We start from the raw sequence: 24,300 nt of genomic DNA, 5'->3' as shown, positions 1-24,300 counted from the left end.
AACAAGAATCTCAGTTGAAAATACAGGAAAAAATCAGAGCATAGCGACTGCAACAATGGAAAACAAAGATAGCTTCGGTGCTTCTGAAAATGGTGATGATCAGCCGAGCAAGAAACATGTCAATAACAACAAAGGTGGCATTCAAACCATGCCATTCATCATAAGTAAGCTTTTCTGATAGCTGCTGGAATCTTGGATTTTGTTTTTCATATTTGGTTCAAGTGTTATTACTTGACCTTGGATGTTGCAGTAAATGAGATATGCGAGAAATTGGCGATGGTGGAGTTCAGTAAAAAACTAAAAACATGGTTACTACTTGACAAACCAGCTTCACATGCCATTAACAAAAGCAGCCAACACTGTCACCAACTTCAATGGAACCTCCAGCTTGACGGCACTGCTTGGGGCTTTCATTGCTGATTCATATGCTGGGAAATTCTGGACCATCACTGTCGCAACAGCCCTATACCTAAGGGTAAGAATAATTCACTACAACAAAAGTGTTATGTACCAGTGTTTTTAGCGGCGTTTTCAGGGTAAACGCCATAAAATTTAAGCATGTAGCGGCGTTTACAATCCAAACACCACAAAATGATATTTTAGTGGCTATTTTTCAACAAACTTTGCAATAGAGTGGTAATATAGCGGCGTTTGTAGCTCAAACGTCGGAATAGGGTCGTTTATAATGACGTTTTTCCAACAAACACTGTAATAGAGTAGTAATTTAGCGGCGTTTTTATACAAACGCCGCAACAGGGTTGTTTATAGTGGCGTTTGTCCAACAAACGACGCTATAGAGAAGTAATTTAGCGGCGTTTATCAAACAAATGCCGCAATAGGGTTGTTTCTAGTGGTGTTTGTGCAAAAAATGCCGCAAAAACATATACTATGGTAGCGTTTGTTTAAAAAATACCGCCAAAGGGTCAATATATGCTCCACCATTCTCTCTTGCCCGATCCCTAAAATCATTTCAACGCTCCTTCTCTAAAAGAGATTTTTCTGGTACAACAACAGTCCTCACACGATTCCAGGCGACGTCGTCTTCTGTCTGTTCCGGCGACCAAATTGGCCCTCTCACCGGCGAACAGTTATTTTACGATTGCACGGTTTGATCCCTTCTCTCACTACTGAACTTTTTCATTTATTTTTGTTAGTATTCTGAAAATGGGGAAAACCCAGAAAGTTAAGGTAATGGAGAAAAATAATAGCTTTCAAATAGGAAAAAAATATCTATACATATTGTTTTGCTGGTTTACTGCTTGGGAGCAGTATTTTTCTGCTTTCAAATAGAAAAATAATAACTTTCGAATAGGAAAAGAATAGCTTTTGAAAACATGAACAAATGGTTGTGGTACAAAGAGTATGTGTTGCATTCAGTAAGAGAAATTATCGTCGGAATGTCCACATGGCGTCTTTGCTCTGACGATGGATCAAATTATCGTTGGGAGGCAATCAGTCCGAACTTGCCGTCGAAACTCGATGATGACCCGAAAGACCCTCCTATTGCAAAATACCCTTCCATGGCCGATCTCCTAATTGAAGGTAATAATTAATCGCTGAAAGTTTCTGGCGTTATATTTTTATTTTGTACTCTAAAATTTCATAGATCGCACGCATGTAGGATGTTCAAAGCTTATTGAGAACGATGATAGAGGAGTGGATAAATACCCGATGTTTAGAACCGAATTTGGTAACTCTGTGGCGTTGAAAGAATCTTCAATTGCAAAAGCAATATTTATCCTCAACGAAGACGACGTTGCCTCTACTGTTACTCCAAGTAAACGTTTCTATCATCTATTTAAATTTTTTAATGTTTGATTCTGTTCCCAAGACACCTCCAATCAAGTTTCATATTGTAGGTGGAAGGTCGTTATCTGTTTCAAGTGAAGCACTGAAGTGCGCAAGGAGTCTTCTTGGTGAACCGGAGGTAGGGGATTTATTTGGTGAAATGGATGAAGAGTTTCTCCATATAGAGTTTTCACGGAGGAAAAACTTAACGATGCGTCGTCAAACAAGGAAAACAGCTTTCCTACGTACTTTCCCCACGAAGGAGCACAACTAAATACTAGTGAACAATATGGTGAAGACTGTTTATGCATAACTTTTAATGTTTCTAAATTTTAAGGTATTTTGTTGTTAAGTATTTTGTGATGCATAACTTATGTCTTAATTAAAATGTATGGTTGTATTTAATTAGATAAAGCTACATATATCAATCAATTTAGTTGATGTAGAGCAGAAATGAAATATGTAAAATCAACTAATCTTATTTAAAAAAAGGTAATTAGCGGCGTTTGTATCCAAAAACGCCGCTATAGATCTGACTTTTTGCGGCGTTTGTTTCCAAAAACGCCACAATATGTTAATCAATAGTGGCGTTTTTCCAATAAACGCCGTTAGAGAGTACTGCTTTAGCGACGTTTATATAAAAACGCCGCATGCTACTTCATCTATAGTGGCGTTTACAACAAACGCCGATATAGAATAGTCGTTCGTCTCAATAGATGTAATATATAGTGGCGTTTTTATCAAAACGCCGCTAAATAGTGCCTCTCAAGTACCGCTAAAGAGTCATAATTTAGTGATATTTTTCCAACAAACGCCGCAAAATCTCAACCTATATAGCGGCGTTTACAACAAACGCCACTATAGAGTTGTCCATTAGTGGTGTTTTAATATAAACGCCACAATAGATATAATATTTAGTGTCTTTTTTTTTCAACAAACGCCGTAATATTTTGCTATTTTGCGGCGTTTTTTTATATAAACGCCGCTATAGAGTAAGCCAGTAGTGGTGTTTTATAGTAAACGCCGTAATAGAATTGGCAAGTAGTGGCGTTTGGTTTACAAACGCCACAAAGTATTATAAAAACCCCCAAAAATTTTCATTTGCCTGAGCCCTAATTTGTTTATCACCTCCGTTCTGCCAAGAGTTCTGGTTCCCGTTTCAGTATCTATTTCAGCAACTCTGCCTCGCAGTGGCCACCATTGACGTCGTCGCTCCCAGCGTCGTGCCATCAGCCACGAGTGTCGTGCCTCCATCAATCCAGCAAATCAAGGCATTGGCCGGGTTGATTTTCCACTCTTCTCTGATTCTTCGTTCTGTTGTGAGTGGTGGAAGGAAACTCTCTATTTTCCACTCTTCTTTTTCTTCTTCTGTTAACCTCTTCTCTACCCGCATCTTGATTAATTGTTTTTGTCAATTAGTTTCAATCTAAGAAAACAAGCAGCATCCAATTTGGTTGACGAGAAAAATTGATTGTAAATCTAGGAAACTAAATTTCGAGATTGATATATTTGTACACTATTCTTCTGACGTATACCTTGTTTTAGCTGTTTGATTTTTTATATAAATAGCAGAGGAATACCTTCAATTAAATTAAGTTTGCATTTGAGAGATTGTTCATTACTGAATGATGTTCAGATTTGGCTCAACTTTACCAAGATTTGTAGGGAATTATATATATAAATTGTAAAAGCGCGTTACACTTTCCAAGCAATTTAATCGTTAGTATGCTATTAGATTGTTGTTTTTGTTTACAGCATGGCGTCTTATTTTCCTTGTTGATCAGTTCTTTTTGGCGTTAGACATTATTTTACTAATAGCTATTTGAAATCAATGTACCATGCAGCTTGAAGGAAATGAACATTCAATGTACCTTGAGGTTCTTCGGCTGTTTGCGCATGTCACATGGAGTGATAGCAAGAGTAAGTTGGAACCTATATTGGTTGTTCAGTTAGAACTTGGTTATGAATTCAGTACACTTGTTACCGTCCTGTACCATAAGTTTTCATTTTAAGAAAATTTGAAAGATTATTAGTAGACATTTGTTGTTACAGTGTATGTTAAGACTTTTGCTTCGCAATAAGGATTCTAATTGTGTTATTCTTCTTGTTGGTTGAATTTGAGCGTGAAATGTGGCCATGTAGAGATGTTTTGCCTTTTGTAAATGTTTAGTATTTTGATTTTTTTACTGGAAACTTTCTGTTAAATTGATGATAATAGAGAAAAGCTACTGAAAATCATAATATATAGAGTATTATTAGGATGATCTCATGAAAGAAAATATTACGCTAATATGATTATCCAAATGGAAATTTCATGGAGTAGTAATTCAAAAGGCATTACCTTAATATGCTTATTGTTCCGGGCACAGTTGACAGTAAGATACCTTTTACTTAATTGAACTACATGATATATTTCTCAGTCTTGATTGTTCATATTTTTCTTCGGCTCATCATAATATGATTAACTTTGGCTGTTTAAACTGTTTAAACAGATAATATTGATAGTCTTCCTCAATTTACTCCCCGATCAAGTTTTGAAGCTAAAGCAATTGACTGTCATTACACTTACTGAGGCAAACAAGGTATTCTCTGAGATATGAGGCATTGGCTCATGTAAATATGCTATTTTCTGATCAAGTTAATTTATGAGGTAATTTGTGATGTTTTGTTTTGGCACAAAACCAAGCAGATAAAACCTAACGTATGTGTTGCAACAACGGATCAAATAGGAACTGGATTGTCAAATCATGAGGTACGTTTTCATAACAAAACTTAAATCCAGCTTAATCTAACAGATCGTTGTTCATGTTTGATAGTACTTAAACACTAAACAAATAAGTTTATAAACATATAATCAATCATGTCGACATTAATTAACTATTAAAACAAACCTTAAATGACATCTTGAAAACGCTTTGGATGTGATTCATAACCATATTTGTTCTTGAACAAAAATAAAACTTGAACTGTTCACGAATTCGTCATCGAATTGTCTGTTCATTTACAGCGTTAGTACTTCGTTGAAATGCTAAATAATTTATCTTTTGATTCAGCATGTCGATGAGATTGCAGATTCAAAGATGTATGAACTGTTCACGAATTTCTTGACTTGTGATAAGTTTATCGAATATTTATGTTAACCAGATTCGTGTGTGAGTATAAATATAGATATGCATAAAACTTGGAGGCATAGAAGATTAGGTGTTAAGAACTTCTAGCTAAGATTAGTGTTTAAAACTTAAGGTTTAAGATTTAAATTTTAAAATTTTAAAGTTTATAATTATAGGATCTAGGGTTATATACTAAAATTACAGGGTTTAAGATTAAAGTAATGTTGTGTAGGATTTAAGATTTAAAATTTAGAATTTAGAATTTGAAGTATAAGAATTTGTATATTTATTAATTAAAGTTATAACGAGAGTAGTGAGAATAGGGCAACATTTTAGGGGGAAATTATTTAACTTTGAAATTAATAAAAAAATTTTAAAAAGTATTCAAATTTAAAACAAAACTAAAACCTAATTGTAACTGCTCCACTAGTGATTATTCTTGGAGCATTCGGAAAACAAGAACTAAGTTATTTAGGGTTTAAACGCCCCTCGCCTAGTTTAATTTCCCCTTAACAACTTTTATATTCTTTATTTACAGGTGAGGCGTGAAATAAAAATCAGTTGTTAAATTGGCGTCGCCACCATTTCATGCTCAACTCTTTCTTTTTCATTTAAATATATGGGTAAGCTTATTTCTCCTCTTATTCTTCAACCTGTTGTCAATGCCCGATGGAAGCTCTCCTTTAAACATATTGTTTTTTCTTAGCAATTTATGGTAATATAGAAGTACCATTTGAAAAAATATATTAACCTTTTGACGCGTCGTTTGAAATGAGACATGAGTTAGTTGTCTCAGACTAATATAAAGTACTAGCTCCTAGAATGTTGAAAATACCATGAGGGAGTAGAGTTATCAACTAATAATAAATTGTTTATCAATTTAAAAGTTCTATAATTTAGAAGTGATTAGTTCTATACTATGCAAATATTAGTATGCATTATATCTGATAGTTTAATGCTTATGTTTAGGTTCTAACTTTCTGTATAATATTAGCATTTAACATTTGAAATTGAAACTCCAGAAATACGAAATGGATAATACTTGGATGTATTTCTCAAGGGTTAGTGTCGAATATCGAAATGGAGTCGAAAACTTTCTAAATTTAGCTTTTCTGAATGCAAGCCAAGAGAATATGATTCTTTGCCCTTGTAAGCAATGTGTTAACATTAATTGGCACATTCATGAAGTTGTGTACGAGCATCTAGTTGTTTTTGGATTTGTTAGGGGTATAGAAAATGGAACTTTCATGGAGAGTTTATATCAGATAGATCTGCTTCCACGAGTTATTCGACTTATCATGCTCCTTCTAACCATCCAACTTTTAGAGAAGATGACATGGAAGGGATGTTACGAGATGCATTTAATATGCACAATCATCAGCAATATGTTACAGAAAATTATTGTCAGAATGATGTTAATGATTTCATTGAGATGGGAAGAATTGGATGTGATGAAGAGCCAAATGGAGAAGCGGCAAAGTTTTACAAGTTGCTGAATGAAATGAATGAACAACTTTATGAGGGATCAAAGTTTTCAAAGCTTTCTTTTTGCATTCGTCTTTTCCACTTAAAATGCCTGGGAGGGTGGATTGGTAACTCGTTTACGCAATTGTTGGAGTTACTAGGAGAAGTGTTTTCTTTTGCAAAAATCCCTCAATCATGCAAAGATATGAAGAAAATGATAAAAGATTTGGGTCTTGGATATGACAAAATTCATAGTTGTCCGAATGATTGTATGTTACATTGGGGTGATTGAAAAAATAAAGAGTCATGTCATGTATGCGGAAAATCTCGATGGATGACTAAGGACGCAGAAAATGTTTCTAAGGATGAAGCTCAAGCACGATCAAGAAAGAAACCGATAAAGATTGTGCTATATTTTCCTCTCATTCCTAGGCTACAAAAATTGTTTATGTGCTCCAAGAATGCTGAGTCTATGAGATGGCATCATGATGGCATAACCGATGATGGATTATTACGACATCATGCTGATTCTTTAGCTTGGAAGTCATTTGACAACAAGTATCCAAGTTTTGTGAGAGATCATCGAAATGTCAGGCTCGGTCTTGCAACTGATGGGTTTAATCCATTCAAAATCATGAGTACTTCTTATAGTACTTGGCCTGTTGTACTTGTTCCATACAATTTGTCTCTGTGGATTTGCATGAAACAATCATCTTTCATCTTATCCATGATAATCCCTGGCGATAAAGGCCTTGAAAATGATATTGATATTTACATGCAGCCGCTAATTGCATAGTTGAAACATTTATGGGAAGAGATCGAAACATATGATGTGTTTAAGAATGAGAACTTTAATTTACGTGCGACTTTATTATGGACAATTAATGATTTTCCTGCGTATGCAAATTTATCTAGTTGGAGTACCAAAGGTTGTTATGCTTGTCCTTGTTGCGCTACACAAACATGTTCAAAGTGGTTGGTTAATGGAAAGAAGTTCTCCTATATGGGACATCATCGGTGGTTACCTAATAATCATAGATTTATATGTTAAAAGAATATGTTTGATGGTGATGAAGAGTTTCGAAATGCTCCTGACCAAACATCTGGGTCTGCATTATTTAGAATGTTAACAAATATCAATTTTACTTATGGAAAGATGAATCAACCAAGTAGTACACGATCAAAGAAAAAGGCAAAGCAGGTCAATGAAGAGGTTGAAGTTGACCAACAGAGTGATGATGAGTCTGATGAAGAGGATGATCCAAATGAGACTGACTTGTGGAAAAAGAGGAGTATATTCTTCGAGTTGCCTTAATGGAAGAATCATATTTTGAGACATAATCTTGATGTAATGCATATTGAGAAGAATATTTGTGAGAATATTATCGGGAACATCCTGAATGATGGCAGAAAATCTAAAGATAATCTTAAGAGTCAACTTGACTTAGTCGACATGGGAATTCAGCATGATCTTCATCCGCAATTACATCATAATTGAAAATCTAAAGATAATCTAAAGAAGTGTTTTGCACGGTGTTGAAGGATATATAGGTCCCAGATGGGTATTCATCAAACATTTCTTGATGTGTCAGTGTTAAAGATCGAAGACTTTATTCTTTAAAGTCACATGATTATCACATATTAATGCAAGATTTACTGCCAGTAGCTGTACGCGGTTGCATGTCGAGTAAGGTGACGTCTTGTATCATTGAACTTTCTAATATAATAAAATCCATCTGTGGGAAAGTTCTGATGGTTAAAGAACTTGATAAACTACAAGATCGAGTCGCCTTGACTTTATGTAACTTGGAGAAGATATTTTCGCCTTCATTCTTCACAATTATGATGTATCTGCTAATTCATCTTTCTAACGAAGCAATAGTTGGTGGACCAGTTTTTTATCGATGGATGTACCCTATAGAGAGGTGTTAATTGAATTATACATTTCAAATGACTACTGATTGTACCTTTTAATAAAATGTATTTACGTAGTATGTTGTTTTGTGTATAGGTTCTTGGGCAAGTTGAAGTCATACTGTCGTAATAAGCGTTATCTGGAAGGATCAATTACTGAAGGCTATTTGGCAGAGGAATGTATGACATTTTGCTCCAGATATTTGGAAGATGTTGAAACAATATGGAATAGACCAAATCGAAATGATGTGTTCAGTACTAATGACTTACCTCAACTTTACTTGTTTGGAAGTTATGGTCAACCATTAGGGAAAGTTGAAATTGCACCCTTAGATGACACGTCTTGGGTACAAGCACACCGATATGTTATTTTCCATCACGATTCAATAGATACCTTTCGCACGTAAGTATTTTAGACCCAATACTAATGAAATCTCTTAATCTTTTATATTTATCATTTTTAACGACATAATATACTTTATAGTGAGTTTAAAGAAGTCTTGAGATCTCATTCACGCTTCCGAAGATTAAATCAGTGAGAGATACATAAGTTATTCACATAAACTTTTCATGAATGGTTAGGCCAGACGATAAGCAACTAAGTCATTCCACATACTTATAAATAAAAATTGTCTTGTTTTTTATAACGAAATCAATGCAAATTAATTCACCATTCATGTGTAATAGGTTTGGAGTGGGAGAGAAGTTAGTGAAGATGTTAAATGGCCTTCTCAAGGTCTGAATAGAATAGTTAAAAGATATAATGCCTTCCTCATAAATGGGTTCAGTTTCCACACGAAATCTCGTGAAAGATTAAGGAGGACACAAAATTGTGGAGTTGTAGTTACTTCGTCAACTACAAGTTATGCTAGTGTCAGGGACAATAATCCGCAGGAGGGAGATGTCGATTATTATGGAATTCTTACGGACATTATTGAGTTAGATTATTATGGAAAATGAAAGGTTGTGTTGTTTCGGTGTGACTGTGTTGATGTAAACAGAGGCATAAAAAGAGACAGATTCGGGTTTACAATGGTGAATTTCTCTCGATTAGTTCACACTGGTCAACGATTGATGGATGAACCATATGTATTTTCTTCTCAAGTGAAACAAGTATTTTACTGTCACGATCTAATGGATGACAGTTGGTATATTGTGCTCTCTAATACTCCCAAAGACTTGATAGACATCGGGGATGGAAGTAGAGATGACATTGAAACAAGATCATAATGTTTACCTCTACTACCACAAAACTTAGATGAAACTATCACTAATATAACACAATTTCAATAGGTTCGGGAGAAAGTTGATGAAGATATTTATTACAACTGACATTACATAAGAATGTCGTAAGATTTTATATCTTAATTTATTTATTTATAATGTTATAACCTTTAACATGTTGTCTTTTAATATATTCATTAATTAATTCATTTTCTTATTACACATGTTTGTTTATTACAGATATCATGCCGAGGAGAAAAAAAAGTGATTTACGGGTTGTTTGAGCTTCTGAAGACCATGAACAAAGAAATAACGAGGAATCGAATGCAGTTGAGTCTTCCTGAAACTGTTGAAGAAGATGTAAAAATTCAAGGTAATCTTCGAAACTTTATTTACTAGTTTGTTCATTTTCAAAACTTACATTTAATAATTTCTTATATAGTTGAAAATAATGGAACGCGCAAGAGTCGAGGAAGTACAACGTTGAAGGAATTATACCAACTTCCTCCTGGGCACCGTGTCAAAGTTTAAAGAAACGATGTCGGTCAACCTATTGGCCCAGAAGCACGTCTTATATCCGGTTACTTAGGCATAGTTGGACGTAATACAATCCTTTATCGATCAATTATGAGTCATGGCGCAAAATGCCTAATAGTAACAAAAATCAGGCGTTGGATTTTGTTAAGATAATAATGTCATTATAATAGATACTCTATAACAATTCAATACTAATTTATACTTACGTTGCACACTTATTTGCTGTATAGGAGAAATTTTCTTTAGAGGTCTCTGACGATTATGTGAAGTAAGCGTTAGGAAAGAGATGGAGAGACCACAAGAGCTCATTAAAGAAGAAATACTTCAAGAATGATCTCAGCCTTGAAGAGAAGCTACAAATAGTCCCACCTGGAATGCTCAGGTACCAATAGGAAGATGCAGCCAGATTTTGGAGTTCACAAAAATGACATGTATGATGTATTTTTCAAAAACAATTTTAACGAATTATAAATCATCGTTAAAAGTGGTTGTTTGACATTGTAGGACTAAGAGCATGTTGGTGTTGCTAGCAGGCAACAACAAAAGTTTACGCACACGGCTGGATCGAAGAGCTTTGCTTGTATAGTTAATGAGGAGGTATTATAGATTTTTTAATAGTTATTTGTATTTCATGCACATACTAACTCAAAGTAATTATATTATGGTACATTGTAGGAATATACATCTGGTTCTAAAGTTGGCCGAATCAAACTCTTCGACATGACACATACAAAGAAGGATGGCACTCCTATGACTGCTGAAGCTACAGAAATTATGGTACGTTTATTAGATAGAGGTTTTAAATTTACCTGACTTTATTTATATATGTACCATGACATTTTTTATTTGAATTAATTATTCACTTTATTATTAGAAAAAATTGAGGAAGAAAAGGGCGGAGTATCATGCAACTGCTTCGAGTCAAGGTCTTGTTAATGATGATGACATTGAAAATCAAGCTATTAATGATATTTTGGGTCCTGAAAGATATGGTCGGGTGCGCTGTCAAGGATCATTCGTTACTCCCACAAAATATTTTGGATCCAGTTCATCACAATACATGTCATCACAGTCTCAATCTTCCCAATTAGAAGTTAGTCGTTTAAAACAAAAGTTGGCTGAGATGAATCAACAAATGGCTAACATGAAAGCCAAAAATGAAGCAAGGGAATCAGAGAGAGCAGCAGCGGAAGCAGAGAGAGAAGCAACGATAACACAGAGAGAAGCAGCGGCAGTACAAAGAGAAGCAGCGGCAGCACAAAGAGAAGCAGCGGCAGCACAAAGAGAAGCAGTGGCAGCACAGAGTGAAGCAACATATCAGTAGAGATGTGAAGAATTTGAAAAACAACTCGATGCTATGATGAAGATGTTACGAAAAACGCAATCTCAGAATCCACCATCATAGTCTCATTTATGTTATTAGCATTCTGTTAATGTTATTGAACCATGTTTAACTGAACTGATATTACGTTAATGAAAACTTTTATTTATTATATTGGATTTGATGTTGCTTGTTATGGATATAGAGTTTGATGTTATTGATGTTATGTTTGTTGAATAATGGAACAGGTTGAAAAAAAAACAAATTTGGGGTAATCGAAGAAAATATTTAAATTGTTTAAATTCTGTGTTCTTTAGCGGCGTTTGTAACAAAAAACGATGCTATATACTATACATTTTGCGGCATTTGTATCATAAAAATGCCGCTATATACCAGACCTTTAGCGGCGTTTGCATCCAAAAAACACAGCGAAATATCTTAACCTTTTAAGGCGTTTAAGAAAATGCCGCTATATACATATGCATTTTACGACGTTTGAGGGGAAAACGTCGCTAAATTTCAACACCTATTACGGCATTTGTGAGAAAAACGCCGCTAAACCTCAACACCTATTGTGGCGTTTGTAGGACAAATGCCGCTAAATATCAACACATATTGCGGCATTTTTTGTTACCAAACGCCGCGAACTTTAGTGGCGCTATTTTCAGCGGCGATTTTTGCATCGTTTATCATATCACCGCATGTGTTTTTTGCGGCGCTTAAAAACACCGCTATAGGTAATAAAAACGCTGCAAAAAGCTAGTTTTGTTGTAGTGATTGCAGTTTTCATGTAATTGAAGAAGAAGCATCAAATTTACATCTTATATATAATTTGATGGGATAAGCAGGGAATGATAGTCCTAACACACTCCGCAGCAATGCCACAGCTTCGACCACTTTCATGAAGGTAACCAAGTTTGCCAAGAAGCCAACGGTAGTCAAACGACTATTCTCTACTGGCCGCCTTGGGAATCCATGCATGCGTGTCGGCCTTTGGGGCGGAGCAGTTCATTGAGGAGGACCCTAGGAATCCTAAGAAAACGTGGGTGTTCTTTAATTGGTACTACCAGGGCCGGTCCAATGAGTTTTAATGCCCTGGGAGAGATAATAATTAATTTTATGCCCTATACATATTCCTTATAATAGACAAAACATAAATAATTTTTTTAAAACAAAAATGTAATAGAAATTATAGTCAAACAATATCAATACTAATACAAACCAAAACCTACAATGCTACAAATATCACCTAAAACGATGCTTTCGTGCATTTTTTAAAGCAAAAACCTCTATTATTTTACGATAATTAAGACTTTGTAAAAATTAACTTTCGATGCTTAGAATTGCTAATCCGTTCAATCTATCTTGAGTCATCGTGCTTTGAAGATAGGATTTCAAGAGCTTAAATATTGAAATACTTCTTTCCGCGGAAGCAACCATTGTAACAACCCGACTATTTACAAAATAATATTAATTGAAATTGGAGGTAAATTGTGAAAATGGGTGAAATTAAGTGACTAAAGTATAATTTATGAAAACTTGTATGCCATTTTCGAAGTAAAGGAAATTCATGTACCAAGCCCTGAATTTCACCTAAAAGTGTCGGCAGGTTTGGTTATAACTTAACGTGTTTTCTGATTTCAATCAGAAAACACAAAAGCTTTTCTTAAACTTTCACTCCTCCCGCACCTCGACTTTCAAGTCCGATTCCGACGCCGTTCGACATCCGATCGTCAAATTGAAACCACCATCGTGTTCGTTATTGAGTCAGGAACAATCCCCTTAAATTAATTGAAGTGAAACGCTGCTAAACGTCGGGAATTTCAAGTCAAAGCATCGACGTTTTTTTTAGCTCTATCGCCGAGAAAATCTCAAATTCACCGTCGATCGTTGCTCAGTTTACGACACCTCCTGCACCATCGTGTTCCTTGTGTCGTTTCGAGATCACCGGTGTCAACCTTGTCCGCCGTCGACGGCGGCGCGTAAGGAGGTGGTGCAGTCAAAGATTTGGCCGATTTGAAATCGAGCTCTCCGCCGTTCAAAAATTTGAACCGATCGTTGTAAGTATCTCGAAATCGCTCAAAATAATTTTTAGAAATTTTTTCGGGATTTTTAGGGCCCCGGAGGACGCCTCATGCGCCACACGCACCGCCGCAGGGAGAGTGGCTGCTGGAAACCGGTTTAACCGGTTTTCAACTGGTTCTGACCGGTTTGACCAGTTTCGACCGGTTTGAACCGGTTTGACCGGTCTGAACCGGTTTGACCGGTTTTGACTGGTTCGAACCAGTTTGACCGGTCTGAACCGGTTTGACCGGTCTGACCCGACCGACCGACCCGACCGTTGACCCGACCCGACCCGACCGTTGACCCGACCTGACCTGACCGTTGACCGTTGACTTTCTTTGACCAAAACTTAAAATGGCTTTGACCGAGCATTAAACGACCGTTAATCTTTTCCGAGTGTACCTATCCTGATAGTTTTTGACGTGCCGAATCCGTTTCCGCTGTCCGTTTCATCAAATTCGAACCCGAAGGCCTCCAAATCGACGGTCAAAGTGGTTGACTTTGACTTTGACCAAGAATCTGAATTTTTGAAAGTCATACTTTATGTTTTTCGACGTCCTGATTCCGATTCCGCAATCCGTTTGGCCTAATTCAGACTCGAAATACCCCAAATTGATAGTCAAACCCGAAAAATGTTTATATACTTAAGAAGTCTAGTTTTGAACAATTAAATAGGATTTGGGACTGATAGATTATTATTGTTTGAAGGTACAAGAGACTCTCCGGATCGTTCGACAGCTCGACCCAGCTCTTCTAGATCAGTTAAACCACGTGTGACATTATTCACACGTTCGAAAACTATAGCAGAGCGTGGTGAAACCAGCAATCAGTAGATTTGCTATTTGAACCTATTGTCGAGGTGTGTTCCCTACTTATTACTGAACTGTTTTATTGGTTTTAATATGTGGTACACCGAATTCATTGGTTATTGTTTTATGGATGCACCAATTTTATGTGACAATTTATGGAATATGGCTGCTATCTAATTTTTGTTTTGAAATGGTATATGATTACCATGTTTTTGGATTTATGGAATTTATGTCACGGTGCAATTGAATTTTGGAATTGTATTACGATGGAATAGATCTGATCAAGCTAAATAGGCCTAATGTGACTCTTGAGGGCCCCAAGATGTTTCATTAGGTCAGCTTTCCTTTGCTGTGTGCTTAGGGTAAGCTATATGGACTTATTGACTTGGGCTTAAGGATACAAGCTTCAGAGCATATCCTTAAGTCGGCTTTCTTTTTGCTATGTGCATAAAGTAAGCTATATGGAAAATAATTTTGGGAACTACTGATGGTGTACCAGAAAAGGGTTTAAACTATGATTTTCAAAAGCTAAACTCTTTTACGAATTTGTGAGATTACTGGACTATGATTTGTACCTATTGTGATTTTATGGAAATGTTGGGACACACTGAGCCTAGCTCACATTTTGAAAATGTTTTCCCCCTTTCAGATACTGTTGGTTAGATACCTCGGTTCGAGCACTTGGAGGATCAACATATCTCTTGAAGTAAATCAGATTGTAATGTTTTTATCTTGCAAGTTGACTTTATTTTGGTGACCTGGACCTTATTTTAAATATCAGATTTTATAATGATGACTCTTTTGCTATTACTGCTCGGTTTATTGTGATTTTGAATTTGAAGACATGTTTTAAATTAAATTATTATTTATTGGTAATATATTTACGAGTTGGATTTTGATAGTATAATTTGTTTATAATTTCATGTTATTTATAATATGATTTTATATTGATGGAATAACGGTTTCGGAAAATGTCTTTAATAATCATAATGTGATCCACTAGACTTAGTCGAAACGCATAGGCCAGGTCTAGGGGGTTACATTTATTGGTATCAGAGCTTTTGGTTTTTAACCCTCGGACTGTGTATGAGTCCACATTGAAAATACAGTTTTGAAATATTTTACAAAACGAGTTACTAAGGCCATGTTACAAAGTTATTAAGATTTTAACTATGTTCGAGACTCCAAGTGCTTATCTAACCTTAAGTTTATCTTCTGTAGTAATCTCGAGATACACCAAAATGAGTGCTAGACGTGGTCGTCGAACTAGTCGTGGACGAGGTCGAGTGGCTAGATTTGCAGATCCGATTGATGAGATGCGAGTAGATTCCCCACCTCCGATAGGTGATCCTGCTCCTACGACCCCAACGAATATGCCACCTACCGATGGTATTGGAATGACTACACCGATCATAGGAGCGACCGATATTGAGTCAGAGTCTACTGGAGTTGCATTGGATGAGAATTTTAGTAGACAGTTTCTACAGTTAATACAGGGAGCAGTTAGAGCTACTGGTGTTGTATCTGAGGTTCCTATTTCACAGACGTTAATTGCCAATGGAGTTAGAACTTTTGGGGGACAGATTGGTGGAGCTCCTACTGAAGCTGAGGATTGGCTCCAGGATACAGAGAGACGCATGGATCAGTTGGATTTGGACTCAACTAAGAGATATCTGGGTGCTGTAGCAATGTTAGATGGTAATGCCTACACTTGGTGGGAGTCAGTGATCAGTAGTGTTCCTACCGATCGTTTGACCTGGAATTTCTTTAAGGATCGCTTTCGGAGTCGTTTTCTGGGAGAGCGCTACTTAGCTTAGAGACAACAACAGTTTTAAGACTTGGTTCAGGGAGACATGACTGTTTCTGAGTATGAGATCGAGTCCTTGAAGTTGCTGAAGTATGGATTTAGTATGGTACCTACTGAGAGAGATCGATGTCGTAAATTTGCCATTGGACACAGATACGAGCTGCGTAGGCAAGTTGTAACCCATCAGGATGAAATATTTGATGTGCTGGTGGGCAGAGCCAAAGATGCTGAAGAGGTGGAGGTTTTAGCTTCTGGTAGAGAGCGTGTTGATCAGGAACGATCAAAAAAAATTTCAGGCCCGATGGAGTCATCAGCAGAGTCCGAGAAGAGGACTCGTACTTCAGCCCCTTAGAGAAGCAATACACGTTTCAGGCCTGCAGCATCCTCACCGTTAGTTGGCAGTCGAGGCGGTTACTCGTCGTATTATAATGGGCCCCTTTGTGAGTATTGTGGTAAACAACACTCAGGAGAGTGTCGTAAGAAGATGGGCCTTTGCTATCAGTGTGGATCTAGTGATCATTATCGGAGGGATTGTCCTCAGCTAGTTTCGTTTGAGCAGACCACTACCCAAACTCCTGTGCGTTCGCAGACTACAGTACAGACCCCAATTAGAGATCATAATCAAGGAAAGACTCGAGGATCAGCGTCCAGGATAGACAATAGAGCCCGACCTCAGTAAAATAGAGGGCCAACAGCTTCTTAAGCTAGACAGCCAGCTTTGGTTTATGCAACTAGACGTCGTGATGACAGAGATGAGCCTGAGGTTATTGCAGGTACATTTACTATTTATTCTACCCCATACTTTGCATTATTGGACAATGGCTCCACTCACTCCTATGTATCGAGCTCAGTATCTCGAAACCTTCAGATTCCGATTGAGAACACTGAAAATACTGTTACAGTTACAAGTCCAGTAGGACAAGCGGTATTAGTGAATAAAGTATTTCGGCATTGTCCTCTCGAGGTTCAGGGAGAAATTTTTCTCGCTGATCTTATGGAATTTCCTTTAAGGGAGTTCGATCTAATTCTTGGAATGGATTGGTTGAATAAACACAAGGTAAAGCTAGATTGCGAATACAAGCGGGCTACTCTGAAGACTTCAGATGGTCGGACTGTTGTGTTAATTGGTGAACGGCGTGGTTATCTCTCCAATATAGTTTCAGCGATAGAAATTGATCGTATGATCCGGAAGGGATATGAGACCTTCATTGCTTGTATTTTAAACACCAAAGGTGCATTGTCCACGATCGAGGAGATTCGTACAGTTAGCGAGTTTCCTGATGTTTTTTCGGAGGAGTTGCATGGGTTACCTCCTGATAGAGAGGTAGAGTTCGAGATTGAGACTTATCCGAGATCTTCACCTATTTCTATGGCACCTTATCGTATGGCTCCAAAGGAACTTAAGGAGTTGAAAGTCCAATTGCAAGAATTATTCGATCGAGGATTTATCTGACATAGTACTTCACCATGGGAAGCTCCAGTTCTATTCGTGAAAAAGAAGGATGGGTAGCTAAGATTATGTATTGACTATCAGAAATTGAACAAGATGACGGTCAAGAATAAATACCCATTACCCAGGATTGATGACTTATTTGATCAATTGCGAGGAGCTACTGTATTCTCTAAGATTGATCTTCACTCGGGGTATTATCAATTGAAAGTTAAAGGATCTGATGTTGCAAAAACGGCCATTCGCACTAGATATGGTCATTATGAATTTTTAGTGATGCCTTTTGGTTTGACGAACGCTCCTGCAGCTTTCATGGATTTGATGAATCGGGTGTTCCGACCATATTTGGATCAATTTGTGGTGGTCTTCATTGATGATATTCTGATCTATTCTCGTACTGAGGCAGAGCATGATGAGCATTTGAAGATCGTTCTGCGGACTTTGAGAGAGCATCGTCTATATGCCAAACTAAGCAAATGTGAGTTTTGGCTTCAAGAAGTGTCGTTTCTGGGGCATATTATTTCTGCGCGAGGTGTTCAGGTCGATCCCAGCAAGATAGAGGCTATTATGAATTGGAAACGACCTAAGAACGTATCTGAGATCCGTAGTTTCTTGGGCTTGGCTGGTTATTATCGACGTTTTGTTGAGGGCTTCTCGATCATTGCTTCTCCTTTGACAAAGTTGTTAAGGAAGAATGTGCCGTTTCACTGGGGCGAGGCACAACAGGAGAGCTTTGAGAAATTAAAGGCGGTTTTGAATCAAGCACCGGTGTTGATTCAACCAGAGTCCGGGAAGGATTTTACAGTGTATAGTGATGCTTCACATTCAGGACTTGATTGTGTTTTAATGCAGGAAAGTAAGGTGGTGGCTTATGCATCCCGTCAGCTGCGGCCGCATGAGAGTAACTATCCTACTCACGATTTAGAGTTGGCAGCAGTAATTTTTGCCTTGAAGATTTGGAGACACTATCTTTATGGAGAGAAGTGTTACATTTTCAAGGATCATAAGAGCTTAAAGTATATTCTGACCCAGAAGGAACTTAATTTGAGACAGCGTCGCTGGTTAGAGCTTCTAAAGGATTATGATAGCGTGATTGATTACCACCCTGGTAAAGCTAACATTGTAGCGGATGCTTTGAGTCGAAAGACGGTATCGTAGTTGAGGTCTTTAATGGCCAAGATGAATTTATATGACGATGACACTTTGTTAGCAGAATTGCAAGTTAAGCCGACCTTGGTTGATGAGATCAAAGCTAAGCAACCCCTTGATAGCTCTTTGCTTTCCATCTTTGAGCAAGTAGAGCAGGGGACAAACTCAGATTATGCAATTGATCAGGATGAAGTTTTATGCTTTAAAGGTAGATATTGTGTGCCTGATGATGCTGAGTTGAGGAAGACTATCCTTACTGAGGCTCATAGTAGTCCATATGCTATGCACCCCGGAGGAGATAAGATGTACCGAAATTTGAGAGAGAGGTATCATTGGATTGGGATGAAGAAAGACATATCTGACTTTGTGGCTAGGTGTTTGACTTGTCAGCAAGTTAAGGCAGAACATCAACATCCATCAGGTTTGTTACAGCCTATCAAGATTCCTGAATGGAAATGGGAGCGTATTACTATGAATTTTGTTACTGGCTTGCCTATGACTCCTTCGAAAAAAGATTCAGTTTGGGTGATTGTTGACAGACTTACAAAGTCAGCTCACTTCATTCCTGTGCGAGTAAATTATACTTTGGATAAACTGGCAAGATTGTATATTTCAGAGATTGTCAGATTGCATGGTGTTCCATTGTCTATTATTTCTTATCGAGATCCGAGATTTACTTCGAGATTTTGGAAGGCGTTATATACGGCTTTGGGAACAAGATTGGATTATAGTACATCCTTTCATCCACAAACTGATGGTCAATCTGAGAGAGTAATTCAGATTCTGGAGGATATGTTGCGGGGTTGCGTAATCGATTTTCATGGTAGTTGGGAGAACTTTTTGCCGTTGGCTGAATTTGCTTACAATAACAGTTATCAGACCAGCATTCGTATGGCACCCTATGAAGCACTCTATGGGTGTAAATGTCGCACTCCGATCTGTTGGACTGAGTTGCGTGATAGGAAAACGTTGGGACCTGAGTTAGTGCGAGAGACGGAGGACACAGTCAGATTAATCCGTGACCGTCTAAAAGAGGCATTTGATAGGCAGAAATCTTATGCAGATCAAAGAAGGAAGGATATATAGTTTGAAGTGGGAGATCAAGTCTTTTTGAAAGTTTCACCCTGGAAGAAAGTATTGAGATTCGGGCGTAAGGGTAAATTGAGTCCAAGATTTATTGGATCATTTCGTATCTTGAAGAGGGTAGGACCTGTTGCATATCAGCTTGAGTTACCTTCTGAGCTAAGTCGTATTCATGATGTCTTTCATGTATCAATGTTGAGGAGATACCGTCCAGATCCATGCCACATTATTCAGGTTGAAGAAGTAGAGTTGAGACCTGATTTGTCATATGAAGAGGAGCCCATTCAGATCTTAGAGAGAGATGAACGAGTTCTTCGGAATAGGCGAATTCCAATGGTCAAAGTTCAATGGAGTAATCGAGGCCCCTCAGAAGCTACTTGGGAGACATTGGAGTCAATGGAGGCTCAGTTTCCTCAACTATTCTCATAAGGTAAATTTCGAGGGCGAAATTTCTTGTAGAGGGGGAGAATTGTAACAACCCGACTATTTACAAAATAATATTAATTGAAATTGGAGGTAAATTGTGAAAATGGGTGAAATTAAGTGACTAAAGTATAATTTATGAAAACTTGTATGCCATTTTCGAAGTAAAGGAAATTCAGGGACCAAGCCCTGAATTTCCCCTAAAAGTGTCGACAGGTTTGGCTATAACTTAACGTGTTTTCTGATTTCAATCAGAAAACACAAAAGCTTTTCTTAAACTTTCACTCCTCCCGCACCTCGACTTTCAAGTCCGATTCCGACGCCGTTCGACATCCGATCGTCAAATTGAAACCACCATCGTGTTCGTTATCGAGTCAGGAACAATCCCCTTAAATTAATTGAAGCGAAACGCTGCTAAACGTCGGGAATTTCAAGTCAAAGCATCGATATATTTTTTTTAGCTCTATCGCCGAGAAAATCTCAAATTCACCGCTGATCGTTGCTCAGTTTACGACACCTCCTGCACCATCGTGTTCCTTGTGTCGTTTCGAGTTCACCGGTGTCAACCATGTCCGCCGTCGACGGCGGCGCGTGAGGAGGTGGTGCAGTCAAAGATTCGGCCGATTTGAAATCGAGCTCTCCGCCGTTCAAAAATTTGAACCAATCGTTGTAAGTATCTCGAAATCGCTCAAAATAATTTTTAGAAATTTTTCCGGGATTTTTAGGGCCCCGGAGGATGCCTCACGCGCTGCCGCATGGAGAGTGGCTGCTGGAAACCGGTTTAACCGGTTTTCAACAGGTTCTGACCGGTTTGACCGGTTTCGACCGGTTTGACCGGTCTGACCCGACCGACCCGACCGTTGACCCAACCCGACCCGACCCGACCGTTGATCGTTGACTTTCTTTGACCAAAAAATTAAAATGGCTTTGACCGAGCATTAAACGACCGTTAATCTTTTCCGAGTATACCTATCCTGATAGTTTTTGACGTGCCGAATCCGTTTTCGCTGTCCGTTTCATCAAATTCGAACCTGAAGGCCTCCAAATCGACGGTCAAAGTGGTTGACTTTGACTTTGACCAAGAATCTGAATTTTCGAAAAGTCATACTTTATGTTTTTCGACGTTCTGATTCCGATTCCGCAATCCGTTTGGCCTAATTCAGACTCGAAATACCCCAAATTGATAGTCAAACCCGAAAAATGTTTATATACTTAAGAAGTCTAGTTTTGAACAATTAAATAGGATTTGGGACTGATAGATTATTATTGTTTGAAGGTACAAGAGACTCTCCGGATCGTTCGACAGCTCGACCCAGCTCTTCTAGATCAGTTAAACCACGTGTGTCATTATTCACGCGTTCGAAAACTGTAGCAGAGCGTGGTGAAACCAGCAATCAGTAGATTTGCTATTTGAACCTATTGTCGAGGTGTGTTCCCTACTTATTACTGAACTGTTTTATTGGTTTTAATATGTGGTACACCGAATTCATTGGTTATTGTTTTATGGATGCACCAATTTTATGTGATAATTTATGGAATATGGCTGCTATCTAATTTTTGTTTTGAAATGGTATATGATTACCATGTTTTTGGATTTATGGAATTTATGTCACGGTGCAATTGAATTTTGGAATTGTATTACGATGGAATAGCTCTGATCAAGCTAAATGGGCCTAATGTGACTCTTGAGGGCCCCAAGATGTTTCATTAGGTCGGCTTTCCTTTGCTGTGTGCTTAGGGTAAGCTATATGGACTTATTGACTTGGGCTTAAGGATACAAGCTTCAGAGCCTATCCTTAAGTCGGCTTTCTTTTTGCTATGTGCATAAAGTAAGCTATATGGAAAATAATTTTGGGAACTACTGATGGTGTACCAGAAAAGGGTTTAAACTATGGTTTTCAAAAGTTAAACTCTTTTACGAATTTGTGAGATTACTGGACTATGATTTGTACCTATTGTGATTTTATGGAAATGTTGGGACACACTGAGCCTAGCTCACCTTTTGAAAATGTTTTCCCCCTTTCAGATACTGTTGGTTAGATACCTCGGTTTGAGCACTTGGAGGATCAACATATCTCTTGAAGTAAATCAGATTGTAATGTTTTTATCTTGCAAGTTGACTTTATTTTGGTAACATGGACCTTATTTTAAACATCGGATTTTATAATGATGACTCTTTTGCTATTACTGCTCGGTTTATTGTGATTTTGAATTTGAAGACATGTTTTAAATTAAATTATTATTTATTGGTACTATATTTACGAGTTGGATTTTGATAGTATAATTTGTTTATAATTTCATGTTATTTATAATGTGATTTTATATTGATGGAATAACGGTTTCGGAAAATGTCTTTAATAATCATAATGTGATCCACTAGACTTAGTCGAAACGCATAGGCCGGGTCTAGGGGGTTACAGCCGTAACCGGTACCGTCAACAAAATTTTATATGCTATCAACACATTAGGGAACATATCCATTCTTCTTGCAAACTCCATTATTTGAATAGATTTCCATGGACTCTCACCTTTGTGTGCTTCATCCGACAACATTTTCTGCAAAATTTGTAACTCCATAAATAAATATTTTCCATCAATATCAAATTCTTCACCATTTGTCAAATTGAACTCAAGATTTAAACAACATTTTTTAGTTCGTCATCAAGTAATGAAATTAACTTTGAACCATCAAACAAAAAACCAAATATAGACTCGAAATGTTGTATTTGTTCAAATCTACTTTTCAATTGAACAAGAACCATCAAATCTATTTTTTTAGATCGACGATCAGATGTTTTAGGCTAATTTTTTTGGGCTAAATATATGTATACACACTATAAGCACTAGAAAACTTATGCCTCCTCAAACATGCTGCCCTGGGCTAAGGCCCATCTGGCACATGTATTGGGCCAGGCCTAGGTACTACTTTGCATTGGGAGTCGCCGTATTGATAGCATTAACGGTGATCGTGTATATCCAAGGCCATGTAGAATGTAGCTTAGGCCTTGGGATTCCTACCATAACCATGGCTTTGTCCATCATCGTCTTCCTCATTGGTTACCCTCTTTACCGAAATCTGGATCCTGCAGGAAGTCCTTACACTCGTGTCTTACAAATCTGTGCTGCTTCTTTTAGAAAGAGAAAGATTCCCTTGATTTCTGATCCTAAGTTTTGTATGTCAACGAGGTGCTTGATGCCTCGATTTCAACTTACGTACTGCTTCATCATACAAAACAATTCAAGTTGCCACTTGCCTCTTTTATGTGATTTTTAATTATTCTCATAATTAACCAAATGAATATATGTGTTTACAAAATTCAGGTTTCTGGATAAGGCTGCCATTGTGACTGAAGAAGATGGTGTTGTTACATCAGAGAAACCCAGTTTTTGGAGACTCAACACTGTCTATAGAGTTGAAGAATTAAAATGCATATTCAGAATGCTACCAATTTGGGCAGCTGGTATTCTGTCTGCCACAGCCGATGCTCAACAAAACACATTTTCGTTACAACATGGCAACACAATGGACAAACACCTTACCAAGTCTTTCGAGGTTCCCTCCGCTTCCGTGTCGGTCTTCGCCAAGCTGTCGATGCTCATCATGATAGTCTTGTACGATCGCGTACTAGTTCATGTAGCGGATGAGAATAGGCTTTTTCATCTTGATACTAGCAACTCTGGTAGCCGGATTCGTCGAACTGAAGAGAAAACATGCAGCCTTGACCGATGGCCTAATCGACAGCCCAAAATCGACAATTCCCATCTCTGTATTTTGGCTCGTGCCGCAGTATAGCCTTCACGGTGTTGCCGAGGCATTCACGGCTATCGGTCACCTCGAGTTTTTCTACGACTAAGCTCCCGAGAGCATGAGGAGCACTGCAACAGCTTTGTTCTGGACATCCATTTCAGCAGGGGACTACACGAGCACGCTTCTTGTTACGCTAGTCCACAAGTACACCGACTGGCTTCCCAACAAGAACTTGAATAAGGGGAAGTTGGAGTATTTTTATTGGTCGCTTACCTTTTTGCAAGCTCTAAACTTTGTATACTACTTAATATGCGCAAAATTTTATACTTTCAAGGTTTTCCATAGCCACCAAACAGAACATGGTGATGGGGTTGAAGTCACCAGCTCGGTTTAAGTTTTAACAGCGACC

General features: G+C 37.7%; 1 pseudogene; it reads left to right on the top strand.

Annotated features, from left to right (window-relative positions):
* Positions 1 to 35: 35 nt before the first annotated feature.
* On the top strand, positions 36 to 24,285 carry LOC120124896 (annotated as a pseudogene).
* The last annotated feature ends 15 nt before the right edge of the window (positions 24,286 to 24,300 follow it).

This window comes from Hibiscus syriacus, unplaced genomic scaffold (assembly GCF_006381635.1).
Source record: "Hibiscus syriacus cultivar Baekdansim isolate YM2019G1 unplaced genomic scaffold, ASM638163v2 tig00110429_pilon, whole genome shotgun sequence".
NCBI lineage: Eukaryota > Viridiplantae > Streptophyta > Magnoliopsida > Malvales > Malvaceae > Hibiscus > Hibiscus syriacus.
Note: the sequence above shows the minus strand (reverse complement) of the source record. Positions and strands in the feature narration are given on the sequence as shown.